This window comes from Manis pentadactyla, chromosome 1 (assembly GCF_030020395.1).
Source record: "Manis pentadactyla isolate mManPen7 chromosome 1, mManPen7.hap1, whole genome shotgun sequence".
In the NCBI taxonomy this organism is placed as follows: Eukaryota; Metazoa; Chordata; class Mammalia; order Pholidota; family Manidae; genus Manis; species Manis pentadactyla.
Window position 1 is genome coordinate 86097360 of NC_080019.1, and position 13773 is coordinate 86111132.

The following is a 13773-nucleotide window of genomic DNA, read 5'->3' on the forward strand; positions in this document are numbered from 1 at the left end:
AGGTGTTGAATCAAAAAGCTAAAACATGTCCATCTTTGATCTCCCCTCACTTTCTTTTTTTATTTTTTAAATTGAAGTATAGTTGAAATACAACGTTATATGGGTTTCACGTACATAACATAGTGATTCAACAGTTATATACATTATGACATGCTCACCCCAATTACTATATATCAACATAGAAAGATGTTACCAAACTATTGATGATGTTCTCTATGCTTGTATTTTCATCTCTGTGACTTATTTGTTATGATTGAGATTTTACCTCTCTATCCCCTTTACCTATTTCACCAACCCACTCCAGCCCGTCCCCCAAGGTAACCATCAATCACTAACCAGTGTCTGTGAGTTCATTGCTGTTTTGTTTATTTTGTTTTGTATTGTTTTTAAATTCCACAAATAAGTGAAATCATGTGGTATTTGTCTTCCTTCACCTAGCTTATTTCACTGAGCATAATACCCTCTAAATCCATCCATGTTGTCCCCAAGAAAGATTTGTTTCTTTTTTATGGCTGAATAATATTCCATTGTGTATATGTACATCTTCTTCATCCATTCATTTACTGATGGACATTTAGGTTGCTTCCATATATTGGCTATTGTAAATAATATGGCAATAAACATGGGGTGCATATATCTTCTTGAATCAGAGATTTCGATTTCTTCAGCTAAATTCCTAGAAGTGAATTTCTATTTTTCGTTTTTAGAGGAATCTCCATACTGTTTCCCATAGTGGCTGCATCAATTTACATTCCCACCAACAGTGTAGGAGGATTCCCTTTTTCTTCCCATCCTTGCCAATACTTGTTATTTCTTATCTTTAGGATGGTGGCCATTCTAACTGGTATGAGGTGCTATCTCATTGTGGTTTTGATTTGCATTTCCCTGATAATTACCAAAAGATGTTGAGCATCTTTTCATGTTTCTATTGGCCATGTGTATGTCTTCTCTATGTCTATTCAGGTGTTTTGCCCATTTTTTAATTGGGTTACTTGTTTTTTGTTATTGAGTTATATGAGTTCTTTATATATTTTGGATGTTAACCCCTTAACAGATATATCATTTGCAAGTATATTCTCTCATACTGTAGGTTGCCTTTTTGTTTTCTTTATGGTTTCCTTTGCTGTGCAGAAGCTTTTTAGTTTGATGTAGTCTCACTTGTTCATTTTTGCTTTTGTTTTCCTTGCCTGGGAGACATGTCCAGAAAAAAAATATGTGCATGCTTATGTTCAACAGATTTTTGCCTAAAAGTTTCTCCTAAAAGTTTTATGGTTTCATGTCTTATACTTAGGTTTTTAATCCATTTTAAGTTTACTTTTTTGTATGGTGTTATCTTCTTGGTTTCTGATACCTGTCTACAGGGCCAGATAGCTCATATCTCTTAGCTCAAAAGACCATCTCAAATTATTATTCCACTAAATTAGTTTATTAAAATTAGACTGGAAACTGTTGAAGTAAGAATAATCTCCTGTATTAACAAGTTGAGCATTTTGGGGACTTTTAGAAAGGGGAAACTTTCTGAAATTCAATTGTATTTGGCATATGCTTTGAGACAAAAGCTTTTTAACTCATATATAACAAATTCTCCATAAAATATTGTATTTCCTACAAAAAAATCATCCTCACAATAGGAAGAATTGGTATTATTTTCCTTTCCTTTGGCGTTATCGTCTTTGTATCATGTACCCCTAAGCATTAAAAATTAGAGACAGAGGTAAGTATAAAAGATACACACTTGAAACATGTACAAATCAAACAGGATTGAAAGTAAGCTAACTATGGAAATGACATGTTAGTTCAGAAGAAAATGTATTTCTAGAAGTAGAGAAAAAAATGCCCTGTAGTTTTAGTATTAGCCAGAAAATGTGCTTGTACCAGAATGAGAATTCTACCTAACTCCTACCTGCCACTGTGAACCAGGCAATGTGCTCTGCTTTTTTTCTGAAAATTATTTCATTTAAATTAATTCTCACAACTAATCTACTGAGGTAGGCGTTTTTATCTCCATTTGGGAAGTGGGGAAACTAAGGTACAGAGAGGACAAGCGCCTTGCCAAATATAACATTCATAATTAACCAAGAATTCAGATGAGGTCTCTTTGACTCCAGAGATTTTGAGAAAACCTTGGGCTTCTCAAGACAAACGTCATTAATTGTAATCAACTTCAAATTCTGGTTAGCCTAATTGATAACTGTTTTATTATTTTGTAATAAAAATTTGTTTTATAATTATTTAATCTACAAATACTTTAATAGAAATTATTCATCTGGCTTACTGAGTCAGCGTTAGTTTGGGTAAGGGATATATCAGGCTATATCATCTGTTTTAATATTAATTTCTCTTCTTTAGGGAAAGAGCAAGTAGAATAATTAATTTTAAATATTCATTGATTCATTTGGATCCTTGAGTACATTTTGCAAGAAACCACTTCTAGTCATTTGAATTGTATCAATTGAAAAGAATTACTTACAAAGAATAATTAATGAAGGAGAAAAATCCATTAATCATAGATATGTAATATTTTAAGCTTAAGATAATATTTTTGATTTTCATATTTGACAATGTGAAACTGTTATTTGTAGCTTTTCCTTTAAAATAACCTTCTAATGTTTTAGCGAATTTGGGTGAGGCAAGTTCATTTTAAGTTTGAATAGTTTTTGGTATTGGGTAGCCCTATGGAGCTTCCTCATCATGCAAAATATTTGCTCTCATAAAAGATGGACATACCAAGCTGTTTTTAAAATCATATGACCTAGAATTTGAGAAAAATAAGCCTTGAAATTTGTATATAAATCATTCAAATTATTTATATACCAAAACAAAGCTTAAGCAAGTACATTTACCAGGTTGTTCTATTAAGCAGGCATCTTCCTGGGAGGTTAGGGGAGGGAGTAGTTATAGCAGTTTATAGCTTCCAAACCTGTCACTCTTGGCAAATGCTCAGCATTGACACCACTGCAAGTGGGAATCAGAAGCTTAATGTTTACAAGTAAATACATCTCATGATGCCAAGTTGACACTATACTTAATTTACCTCTCAGTCCCACATCTCATTAGGGAAAGTGAGGTGTAAATATATACATTAGGAATAAGGAGAAATGGTTCTGGTTTTCTTTTTGGAGATATATTTTCAGTGAAGAAAAGATTATAGGAAAAGAGAATTTGGATACCCTGTTATCCCCAAAAACCTTATTATGTAATAAACCTTTCCTTAATAATAAACCACACCATCTCTTGGTGTGTGCGTGTGGCAAAACCGGTCTCAGTATGCGAAGGGAATACTGGGTGTGGGTTCATCTCCTTCTATGGAGTGACCAAAACATATGCATGTGCATTTGAGTATACACATATATTTAGATTATAGATTTAGGTTGAATTTACACGGAGGATGTTTTCTTGTAACCCTACTACCAGAAAGAGAGCTCAAAACTCACAGAAAAGAAAGATCTGAGTAATCTAAATATCTGTCCCATGACCCTGTGAATAGTAAGTAGGCAGCTAAAAAGTCATTTTGGACATTAAGTGGTTTCTGAGAAGAGATGCTCACCTTTAAAGTAACAGCAGCATGTAAGATTTTCTTCTACATGCCAGGAACCTTATCCACAGTTACAGTGGGGCTTCAGGTGACCATGGCAGGCACAGATGCAGATTAACCCAAGTGCTTGGCACTTGCAGAATCAAATCAAGAGCAGAAACAGAGATGAGATAAAGTCAGATGGTGATGGAGTCTGTACATGAAAACTGACCTCGGCCCTGCACACATGGAAATCCCAAGGATTACCTCTGTCCACTCAGCTCCAAGGTAGCTAGGTTATTACTGCCAAAATACTATGAGCAGATGCTCTGGGTGACATTTAACTTCACCATGGCCCAGAAAAGAGGCATGTGGGTTTTGTGAGGTGGTAAGTGAGGAAATTCAGGACAGTTCCATGCTTAATGTATGGCAGCCAGGAAAGGAACATTCCCATCACTGTTAGGTCATCAGCACCAATGTAGCTTCCTTAGAAAACAAGAAATTTTAAGCTTATGCAAAGTGGCTTTTCTGGATTATTCTACTTATAGAGAAGTCTCTGAGGCTAAGGTCCTTGGATAGACTATCTAATTTAAATCTTGGATTTAATCTGGGCTCTCAGAGAAATAATGGTTCCTTCTAAAGCGAAATAAAACCTGGCCAACTCTCTCAGGAGTCATTAACATTTCATTGCTATATAAATGTTCAGCAGAAGCAGAAGGATGAACTGCATTCAGGGAATAATTCTGACAGATCACACTTTGAGGTCTTGTTAAAGGTTATTAAGGATTATGTCCTCCAAATGATTTATCCATTATAGTAGGAATAGAAATACCAAGCACCCTGAATAAGAATTAGCACTGTCCTTTTAATTATGTAAGCATTGGATTGTTAAAGCCCAAACAGGCAGTAATTATAATACAAGAGGCACTGCTATACTAATAAATTCTTATTTAATAATTTAAATAATAAATAATTCAGTAATAAGTAATACATGTATTAGTTTAAATAAAATTATTCAAAAATTTTTCATTCAAGAATAGCCTTAAATGTATTTAGGTAATCCATTTATCCTCTATATACCCCAAACATTCTTCCTGCTATTTCTCAGTGAATGAAGGAAACTAAATAAAGTCACTCTAGCTCCTAAGTGTGGCATATTTTGGAAATCATATTGTATTTGAAGATAAGAAATGCCAGAACCTTTGTTATACCAAGAGAAAGATTGTGACTATGTGAGAAAGACCAAAAGACTTACAATCCACCTGCAGACAGCAATAGAATATGAGCAAACAGAACATGGAATAGAAATGTGTTTCATTGGACATCTCCTTAAAGTAAGTCATACAATCAGCAACAGATAGATTGTAAAGGACTCTACAAAATAAATTGCTTCCAAAGAAGAAGTATGAATATCATATAATTGTACCTATATCACTGTTGGGTTAAAAAGTAATAATCCATTATCCATATCTACTCTGAAGACAGAATCTATAGGAAATGAGCAGAAATGAAAATCAAGGCTGTGGCTAATTGTTTTAAGAGACAGGAGCCAAAGAGAGTAAGACTACTTTGCAGGGAGGTGATTATAGGCTTATGGGAGTGAGAATCCAATTTTGTTAACAGTGTGAGGTTGTTTATTTTTTTCCTCAATCAATTATTTAAGCCTATTTCAGGAATTTACACAATGAATATAGTCAAGGTACAGAGATTTTGGAGGCCATGAAATTGTCCAGAGATGCACTAAGAGTAATTTAGTCTGCACTGGAATGTTTCCAATATATAAGTACTTGTTAGTAGTTCTAAATGGATTATTTTCTTCCAATTAAAGGCTTGGCAAGAATTAAGTAGTTTAGTAACTCAGGAATGATAGAGCCTGAGCAAATCATTTAGAGGCATTTAACACAATACACGTCCAAATCAAAACATTAGAAACATCTTAGAAACCAAACATTAAAATAGCAACCTTTCAAGCATAAAAGACCTATCAAGCATCTTTTATGTATCAAGCACTCTGCCAGGTCCATTACACACATAATCTCATTTAATCCAAGGAAAGCTTTATAAATGGTGTTTTTAAAGATGAGGATGTTGTGTCTGACAGTTTAAACAACCTGCTGTGGGCGCTTAGTGGATTAATGGAAGACTGAGGATGAATGGAAGGCCCAGGTCTTATTCCACCACAGCCCACTTTGTGGATAATGAGGAAAATCTCTGTAATTCTATCTCTTCAGTTATGTTGAAAGGCAAACTATATAGTGTTCTTTGGGTGTTTTCTGGTCACCAGCCTAAAGCTAAAGCTTAGACATGTGACAGTATGAATTAAGCCATTCTCTGACATCTTCTATGTGACAGGTCATTTTTTTAAACTCTGTGACCTATAGTTGATGGCTTGCAGTGGTTAAAAGACCCTGGAGAGGGTCTAGTTTTGACATCAGCACTAGCCAGCTGTATGACCTCTGGTAATTTACCCTCTTTAAACTTCTCTTCTGTTACCTCTAAACTGGTAGTGATAATAGTAACTACTTCATAGGACTGATAAAAATAAATTTTAAATGAGACAGTGTAAAGTGTCTAGTCTCTACTATATGTTCAATTTATGTTCAGCAACTGGCATAAAAACTGATTTCTGTGAGCAAATAGGGTTGCTGTGGGGTTGTCATATATGGCCTTTATTATGTTGAAGTACTTGTCCTCTATACCCCTTTTGTTTAGAATTTTTATCATGAATGGATGTTGAATTTTGTCAAATGCTTTTTCAGCATCTATGGAGATGATCATGTGGTTTTTGTCCTTTTTGTTGATGTGGTGTATAATGTACCATCCTTGCATCCCTGGAATAAACCCTACTTGATCATGATGGATTATCTTTTTGATATATTTTTGAATTCAGTTTGCTAATATTTTGTTGAGTACTTTTGCATCTATGTTTATCAGGGATACTGGTCTGTAATTTTCTTTTTTTTGTGGTGTCTTGGCCTGGTTTTGGTATTAGAGTGATGCTGGCCACATAGAATGAGTTTCGAAGTATTTCCTCTTTTACTGTTTGGAAACCTTTAAGGAGGATGGGTATTAGGTCTTCACTAAGTGTTTGACAAAATTCAGTGATGAAGCCATCTGGTTCAGGGGTTTTGTTTTTAGGTAGGTTTTTGATTACCAGTTCAATTTCATTGCTGGTAATTGGTCTGTTCAGATTTTTTGTTTCTTTCTGGGTCAGCCTCAGAAGATTGTATTTTTCTAGAAAGTTGTCCATTTCTTCTAGGTTATCCAGTTTGTTAGCATATAATTTTTCATAGTATTCTCTAATAATCTTTGTATTTTCTTTGTGTGTCCATAGTGATTTTTCCTCTCTCATTTCTGAGTCTGTTTATGTGTGTAAACTCTCTTTTTTTCTTGGCAAGTCTGGCTAGGAGTTTATCTATTTTGTTTATTTTCTTGAAGAACCAGCTCCTGCTTTCATTGATTCTTTCTATTGTTTTATTCTTCTCAATTTTATTTATTTCTGCTCTAATCTTTATTATGTCCCTCCTTCTACTGACTTTGGGCCTCATTTGTTCTTCTTTTTCTAGTTTCGTTAATTGTGAGTTTAGACTGCTCATATGGGATTATTCTTCTTTTCTGAGGTAGGCCTGTATTGCAATATACTTTCCTCTTAGCACAGCCTTCACTGTGTCCCACAGATTTTGCGGTGTTGAATTATTGTTGTCATTTTTCTCCAAATATTGCTTGATCTCTGTTTATATTTGACCATTGATCTATTGGTTATTTAGGAGCATGTTGTAAAGCCTCCATGTGTCTGTGGGATTTTTTGTTTTCTTTGTGTAATTTATTTTGTTTCATATCTTTGTGGTCTGAGAAACTGGTTGGTATAATTTCAATCTTATTGAATTTACCAAGGCTCTTTCTGTGATCTAGTATATGATCTATTCTTAAAAATGTTCCATTTGCACTTGAGAAGAATGTGTATTCTGCTGCTTTGGGGTGTAAAGTTCTGTAGATATCTGTTAGGTCCATCTGTTCTAGTGTGTTGTTCAGTGCCTCTGTGTCGTTACTTATTTTCTGTCTGGTTGATCTGTCCTTCAGAGTGAGTGGAGTGTTGAAGTCTCCTAGAATGAATGCATTGCATTCTCTTTCCCCTTTTAATTCTGTTAGTATTTGTTTCACTTATGTAGGTGCTCCTGTGTTGGGCACATAGATATTTATAATGGTTATATCTTCTTGTTGGATTGATCCCTTTATCATTATATAATGTACTGCTTTGTCTCTTGTTACTTTCTGTGTTTTGAAGTCTATTTTGTCTGATACAAGTACTGCAACATCTGCTTTTCTCTCCCTACTAGTTGCATGAAATATCTTTTTACATCCCTACACTTTTAGTCTGTGTATGTCTTTGGGTTTAAAGTGAGTCTCTTCTAGGCAGCATATAGATGGGTCTTTTTTTTTTTTTTATCCATTCAGTGACTCTATGTGTTTTGATTGGTGCATTTAGTCCATTTACATTTAGGGTGATTATTGATAGGTATGTATGTATTGCCATTGCAGTCTTTGGATTTGTGGTTACCAAAGGTTCTAAGTTAACTTCCCTCACTTAATATGCTATTACAAACACAATCTAAAGGTTCTTTTTTTTTCTTCTCCTTTTTCTTCCTCCTCCATTCTTTATATATTAGGTATCATATTATGTACTCTTTGTCTATCCCTTGATTGGCTTTGGGGATAGTTAATTTAATTTTGCATTTGCTTAGTAATTAGCTATTCTACTTTCTTTACTGTGGTTTTATTTCCTCTAGTGACAGCTATTAAACCTTAGTAACACTTCCATCCATAGTAGTCCCTCCAAAATAGACTGCAGAGATGGTTTGTGGGAGGTAAATTCTCTCAGCTTTTGCTTATCTAGAAATTGTTTAATCCCTCCTTCAAATTTAAATGATAATCTTGCTGGATAAAGTATTCTTGGTTTGAGGCCTTCTGTTTCATTGCATGAAATACACCATGCCATTCCCTTCTGGCCTGTAAGGTTTCTGCTGAGAAGTCTGATGATAGCCTGATGGGCTTTCCTTTGTATGTGACCTTATTTCTGTCTCTGGCTGCTTTTAGTAGTCTGTCCTTATCCTTGATCTTTGCCATTTTAATTACTATATGTCTTGGTGTTGTCTTCCTTGGGTCTCTTGTGTTGGAGATCTGTGCACCTCCATGGCCTGAGAGACTATCTCCTTCCCCAGATTGGGAAAATTTTCAGCAGTTTCCTTCTTGAAGACACTTTCTATCCCTTTTTCTCTCTCTTCTTCTTCTGGTTCCTCTATAATGCAAATATTGTTCTGTTTGGATTGGTCACACAGTTCTCTAAATATTCTTTCATTCTTAGAGATCTGTTTTTCTCTCTGTGCCTCAGCTTCTTTGTATTCCTCTTCTCTAGTTTCTATTTCATTTATCATCTCCTCCACCATATCTTACCTGCATTTAATACCCTTCACTGTGCTCTTCAATGATTGGATCTCCGACTGGAATTCATTCCTGAGTTCTTGAATATTTTTCTTTACCTCCATGAGCATGTTAATGATTTTTATTTTGAAATCACTTTCAGGAAGATTCATGAGGTCGATGTCATTTAAATCTTTCTCAGGAGTTGTATTAATAATTTTAATTTGAACCAGGTTCCTTTGGCATTTCATATTTGTATATGGTGCCCACTAGTGTCCAGAAGCTCTACACTTTTGAGCTGCTCAGCCCCTGAAGCAATGTTGGGGGTCTCAGGTGAGTGGTATTGATGCCTGGCGGGGGAGCAAAGAGCTATTTCCTGCTTCCTGGCTGCTATGCCTGTCTCCACTACCTGAACCAGTGGGCCAACCACACAGGTATAAACCTTTATGCTTTGCATTTGTAGTTGCTGTAGACAGATCTTCCCTCTGGCTGGCCTAATGCCAGGGTAGGGTTTGCCAGTTTGCGAGCCAGGTGGGGCTGGTGGGGAGAAAGGTGCAGTAGGCTGCATATCACAGAGGGGGTCCTTGGAGCTGTGTAGCCAGCCAGAGAGCTGGAGTGGCTGAAGATCGTGAAAGCTCCCAACCTGCTGGGCAGAGTGCCCCCAGGCAATTTTGTCTACCTGTCCTTTCTCCTGAGCAGTAAGCTCTGTGCAATCCTTGCCCCTTTAGCAGCCCTCTTGCTGTTAGGAAATCTTTCAAACTTCCTGCCTTTCTTTTGTCCCAGAGCAGCTGGATATGGATCCCTGCTTTCCACAAGTGGCTGGAATCTCAGTGTCTCCAGGAATTCTGCCTGTCTTAGCTTTCCAACCCCCTAATCACAAGAGGACCATGCAAGCACCATGAAATGTAGGTTTGTGCTCCCAGAGCAGATCTCTGGAGTTAGGTATTCAGCAGTCCCAGGCCTCCACTCCCTCCCCTCTCTGTTTCTCTTCCTCCAGCCAGTGCGCTGGGGTGGGGGAAGAGCTTGGGTCCTGCTGGGTCACAGCTTTGGTACGTTACCCTGTTCCATGAGGTTTATTCTTTTCTTCAGGTGTATGCAGTTTGGTGCAGTCCTCTTTCCTGTTGCTCTTTCAGGATTAGTTGTATTAATTATATTTTCATATTATATGTGGTTTTAGGAGAAAGCCTCTGTCTCACCTCTCATGCCAACATCTTTAATCCTCCTGGCATGCTGTAAATAGTTTTTGTTATCTTTATTTTAATGCCATATGTGCGGGTAAAGTAATACTCATCTTATTAGGTCTAATGTGCTTACTTACTGCATCATTATCTTTTTATTAAAATACTTATTTATCAAATATTTAAAAAATCACTACCATGTACCATAGAGCAGCGTCCAAAACAGTCTCCCTTACTCATTGTTGCCACCAAAAGATATAGGACGATGAAAACCTATAACTAACATTGATAGTCATCATTGTATTCGGGAACTTGGTAAAGTTGTAGCAGAAGAGAGCAGAAGTAATTAAGGATAAAAATCTTTTGGAGGTGACAGTATGAGGGATGAAATTGGAAAAGAAGGATCAGGGAATGTTAAATAATTTGTTTTCCTGTTTTTTTCTCCACTGAATTAACTAAATTATTTCTAATTAAATTTATTAAAATCCTATTACATTCCAAAAACAAATACCTTCTCACTGTTGAAGTTCAAACCAGGATAAAGTTTTAGATTGCCTTTCACATTAAATCAAGACACCAATTGCTTTGATGTTGTGTTATCAGGAAGTCAACATTGTAATATATTTTCCTTTTATTTATGAAATCCACAACCAGAATATATTAATCTAATATAAAATTGATGTGCCAAATCTTTTAAAACTTGCTTACCTGACCTTATTTGTAATAGACATGAAGATTAATGTATGACTCTATAATCAGCTTATTAGAGAATTAAGAACACTCATTTAGAAATACCACTATGTCTTGTAAGGAAATGAGCTTTTGAAAATGAGCTTGTTGGAAAAATTTCTTAGATTAGTTTGCTGGAGAAATATTTTAAAGTTGATTTTCTGTTAGCGCTTGTTCTACAATACTTTGGTTTAGGGGATACCATGTTTTTTAAGCCAGATTTAAAAATAAAACCAAAAATACAGTCTCTCATACAAGATGTAGAAATGATTTGAATCATTGAATATTATAAGTAAGTATTATACTTGGATTTAATATGAAATATGAAATGTTAGAATTTTTTTAAAGGATGGCCTGCCTATTTGACAGTTTCTGACTACCAGTTTGGAGATACACAGAATCTAAGACTACCTTTCAAAATATCTTCTCATCCAATCCCTCTTTTTTCTCTTTGTGGGGATGAAAAGTGGAGATAAAAATTTCTAAGTAGCAAAGTGGAAAATTAGGAGATAAAGTGTATTTTTTAGTAAATGTAGACATTTTTAAAACAGATCATTGATTGTACCTAAATGTGCAAATTTCAACCAAGTAGATAAACTTTAGTATGTTTAATTATTTGCTATTACTAATAATATGTAGTAGGCTAACATATATTGGCATTGATTATACTGACATTAAATAGATATGATGACTATATTGTTACAGTTTGAAGCCACTGTTTAGCTCAGTGAAGTGCTTAAAATAAATTGTTTATTTTTAAAATACATATTGTGTTTATAGTTCTGTAGTTATGGCCCAACATCTTCTGAACAAGAGTAAAAACTCTTTCTACAAAAGGTGGCAGACCAGACATGTGCATTTGCCCCCTATGCCTGTTAAGACTCTGCTAAATAAACAAACAAACAAACAAATATATAGAAAGGAAAAAAAGAAAAAGAAAGAAAAAAGTAAGGAGTGTGAATAGGAATAAACCCATAAAAGAAAGAGGAACCATGGAGGTTAGGATAGGGGAGAAGTTATCATGAATGAGAAATTTCACTCTATTTCTGCAAAACAGAAAGAGGATGGGAAACCAGAGAGAGGAACCAAACTGGACAAATAGGATCCTAAGGTGCCGATGAGCTTTACCCCCATAACATACACAGGGTGTGTATCTCTAAAGAAATTAAGCGAAGCTTCAGAGGAGAGCTAGCCTCTATCCCGGCTTAACTGTGTCATGTGGTAAGGCTTGTCAGGAAGACCAGCGCCGCACCATTCAGCTTCCTGGACCCCACACGCGCTCTGCATTGCTGCATGTGAAGTGACTAGTCAACACTTCCGCACCAGGAAGAGCCATGTAGAAAAGTGGTTTTATTCACAAAACCCACACCGCTTACCAAAATTTTAAAAATAGATACCTCTGTGACAAATTTCTTCTGTGATTATTGGATTAAAATATTTTTTTCCCACTATCGAGGTCATCTGAGTAACTCATAGCTATAGCTTCCTAGAAGATTAATCATGTCACCCACATTTTAAAATACATTTTCATGGAGTTTGATCAAGTAGTAAATTTTGATTCTTTTAATTTTCTCTGTATCTGTGATCATGTCCCCAGCTTTAGTTCTTATTTTTATTTTTCTTCTTTTTCTTCCTCTTCTTTTGATTAGGCAGAAGTTATGACTTTTTCAATTAAAGCTTTTAAATTTAGTTATCATGTCAAGTGTCTTACATTTTTCTAATTCATTAATTTATGTCTTTATTGTTATTAGTCCCTTATATTTTCCTTATGTGGAATTTGGCATTTTTCTACTTTCTTGAATTTCTATAAGTTTGTTTACTTTGGTTCTTTCTTCTTGATTTATATGCATATTTAAGACTATGAAATTTCCTCTGAGTGTAGCTTTAAACAGTGTTCTATAGCAATGAATGATATTTTCTAGGTGTTCTGAAATAAAAGGTTTGATGGTCTAAGAATTTAAGAAAGATAAACAAATTCACATATTTTTCATCCAATTGATATTTCATAGTTAAAAGAGATAAGTGAACACCCTCTACCCTGTTAGGTTTTTGTATTTATTTTTCTTTACTAGTTTTGATGCTAAATTATGCATTGATTTATGGAAAATAAGAATATATAAGATATTTTCTTATTATTATATAATTTTGTTAGTTTTAATAATTATAACCAATATTTATAATATTATATCAGTTCCATGTGCAAGGTAATAGTCTAAGCTCAATGTATATATTAATTCTTTCAATCATTCCCATTTTAGGGAGGAACAGTGATAAAACTGAGTCTTAGAGTGGTTATATACATTATGTTGAGTCATACAGCTAGCAAAATAGAAAATGTCGACTCTAACCTAGGTCTCTGACTCCAGAGCTAGAGCTCTTATCTCACAACAGTTATGTCGAGGGGAAAGAGCACAGAAACTAGAGTCAGGCTGCTTATATTCTAGTCCAGTCTCTGCTATAGTGAGATCTGGTACAGGTTGATAAATCCCTAGGGTGCTACACTGGAGTTGTAGTAAATGTTTTAAAAATCTAACAAGTTAGCATCTGTGTTATGTGATCTTTGATTTTTTATTCCCAGAGTGGGGATGAATTTATGCACTCTACGTACTGCTGTGGTCTGTGGCATCATCTGTGATATGACCAGCTCTGACTAAGGGTACATTCTGGAATCATAAAACAGAGAAAAGCTACCTGGGCTCATTACACCAATCTCATTAAATATATACTGTAATATAACAAACACAGTTATATGTATATGGATGTATATAAAATAAATAAGTTAAATACATACTGTAATCAATTGCTCTAAGTGTAACAGGTATATTAGGGAAGGCTCTCAGGAATACTTGTAAGGAGTAAGGGAAGAAAATTACAGAAAAGGACAGATAACAGGTGACTCATACTCACTGCATTTTGTTCTTTGTTGGCTTCAGA